Here is a 3,281-nt window from a genome sequence, read left to right as displayed (position 1 = left end):
TTCAGATCTTTACATTTTTATGCTATTTTTTTTTAATAAAAATAATTAAAAATTTTAATTTTTTTATGTATTTAACATTATTAAAATGTTTTTTTCTTGCTTTTTACCTTTTTAACACTACTATTATTAAACTTAATTTTTCTGGATCTTAAAAGTGGTTTTTTATACCATATATAATAAGAATAGAGCTGCACATGGATTGGATAATATTTGCATATCTGCAGTAATTATCCGTATCTGATCCGAATTTTGTAGATATTATCCAATCCGCAGAGCTATTGGATCGGATCAGATCCGATCCGCACTATGGTAGTATCGGATTGCAGATTTGGCATTGATATTTGAGGATCCGATTCGCAAATCCGCATATCCGCACGTCTCATATAAATAGCATAGTTTAAGAAAGTAAACCCTAATATGATATGAATTTTAGTGTATTGTTTTATAATTTTATGATATCTTGTTTTTAATTTTTTATGTTGTACTTCAACTTAGAATAATTAAACTTAAATCTTGTGTTATTATTTTTTTTTTGTTATTCAAGAGAACTTTTATTGATAATAATTTAGGAGTAAATAGGCTTAAACAAGTAAAAAATGAATTTTATGGATATTTTTTTTGTAAAAATAGTCAAATAGAATCGGATCATATCTGACCTGAAAAAATATGGATATCGTATCCGATCCGATCCGATAAGTGCAATGCGGATCAGATAGAATTTTAGACTATATTCGATCCGTGTGCAACCCTAAATTAAAAGAAAAAAAAAAGAAATGCAAATCAAACACACAATTTTAAATTCAAATAAAATAGATAAAAATAACCATTAAATAAATTGTGACCAATTGTATGTTAATAACAAAAAATGACAGAAATATTGCGTAAACGTGAGTGCATTGAGCAGTGTTCAATAATTATTACTGGTATCTAAGTGGATTATGAATTTATGATTTTTGTAAGTTATATTTTCCGAAGCGCGCGACTCACGTGTGGCTTCTGAAATCATAAAGCTGGTGAATGGTGATTCCATAATTTCATGCACTCAGCATTCACATCATCAATGGTAAAATAATTCAATTAACTTCTCTTTTTATTTCTCATTTTTTCCCTCTCAAAATGCCAAATATATCGTCCAAAATTTGGAATTGTTTTTCTAAGGAGAATAATATTCTTTTTATTAATGAAAATCATTCTATAAAACTATGGGTGTTTAGATACATTTTTTTTTAAATATTTTGCTTAAAATTGCAAAAAAGTTATGTTAATTTATTAATTAAGTTAACAACATATTGGTTTTCGAAAAAGAAAATTTAAAAATTATTATTAGAAAAAACAATTTTTATATTTTATATCCAAACATAAAATTATTGTCTTAATATTTTTTAAAAGTTACAAACACAAAATTATATTTTTTTTAAATTCAATCCAAATGCATCTTTACTTTTCTTCATTCTGTTAATTTTTAAAGCAATTATGATACAAAGACATATACTGACATACTGTTAATTTTTTTCACTTTGAATAATTAATCACGTTACTATCATAAAATAGAACGTAAAATTTATTTCATCAAGAGTATATTTCATATAGAAGTATTTATTTGACACTACTTTGTAAATATGAAAAATTAAACTTTCTATATCCAGTAATTAAAAACATAATTATAATTAATTAAGAGAACATGCTTTAAAGGTTTATCACCATTTCATTTTTTTCTCCTTCTAAAAGGAAGAACATATGATGCACGGACACTGACACGGACACGCGACACGACACGATACGGGATACGCCGACACGCGAATTTTAAAATTTTACATGACACGGGGACACACATACATATAAAATATAAAGTATTTTTTAGATAAACCATAATGATATTTTAATATTTTATTGATATTAAAATATAAATTAAATTTTTAAATTATTTTTAATGTCTTATTTTAATTATATCAAGTATTTAAAATATTTTTTGTTTTAATAAATAATAATATATATTATAACTAAATTTATTTTAAGAATATATATTAAAAATAAGACCGGACACGCTGACACATGATGGTATTTAAGTGTGTCCAAGTGTGTCGGGGGAAGAATTTTTTATTTTTTATTGAGATACGGTTTAGATACAGCAGACACGCGTATTGGACAAGTGTCGGTGAGTATCGTGTCTGAAATGTGTCCGACACGCAGACACAGCAACTCAGCAAAGTGTTCGTGCTTCATAGGAAAGAACAAATAATCCTATAGTCTTCCTCTCCTAAAAGTATATGTACTACTTAATTATTAGACTAGAATAATCTAAGTTTAATGATTATATGGTTTTATAATTTTCTTACCGTGACAAAAATATTGAAATTAATAGAATATTCTATTAAACTATACAGAATATTCAATAAAGTGTTAGGCATATTCGTTTTGTTTAATAGAATATTCTGTTAATTTCATCGTTTTTATTACGGTAATAATTTAATTACAAAATCTGATATGATATATGAACTCAATTAAAAAGAAAAAAAAGTATAAAGACCTAATTAAAAATTTAATTAAACTATAGGGACCAATAGAGTAATTAAACCAATAATCTAATTATGCAAGTGTTTTTTTGTTTTCTAGCTTTTTAACTAATACTTATTTAGTTTGATTAAAACAACATCATTCTTATACTATTATAGTATTATTAGGTATCCAACTTACCTAACTCAACTAACTAAGATTTTATAACTCGAATCTAAAATCACTAGGAATGACTTAATTTATATTATTATTAATCATTAATTATAAAGTGGAGGGAAAATTATTCTATAAAATTTTAGGAGGGGTTAACTATAAAAGAGAAATTTTTGTACCAAAAGTACCAAAAGTAGTGAAAATACCTCATGAATAATGATGGGAGAAAAACTAAACATAATAAAGGAATACCAAAAATTTGCAACTCTTAGGAATATTCAAGAAACAATTCATTCTTTCAAAAGACCAATAAAACATAACTAAACATGTTTAGGAAAAAATAAATAAATAATAAATAAAATAAAAAATTATTTTTCTACTTAAATAAAATTTAATTCTTCTCTTTAAATATTGGTAAAAACTCAAGTGAAATCGACTGCAGACTGCAGCCCACCTTAAATATTACATAAATTAGTCATTTTTAGAATAATTTTCCATTTTCCATAACGCGGAACTGTTCAACGAAAATTTGGCGGGCACATTAAGCAAATTCAAAACTAAAACCCTAGCGGTCCCAATTCACTCCGTTCCCTCTCTCTCTCTTTCTCTCTCCA

This window comes from Arachis ipaensis, chromosome B01 (genome assembly GCF_000816755.2).
Source record: "Arachis ipaensis cultivar K30076 chromosome B01, Araip1.1, whole genome shotgun sequence".
Lineage (NCBI taxonomy): Eukaryota > Viridiplantae > Streptophyta > Magnoliopsida > Fabales > Fabaceae > Arachis > Arachis ipaensis.
This window is presented reverse-complemented; position numbering follows the sequence as displayed.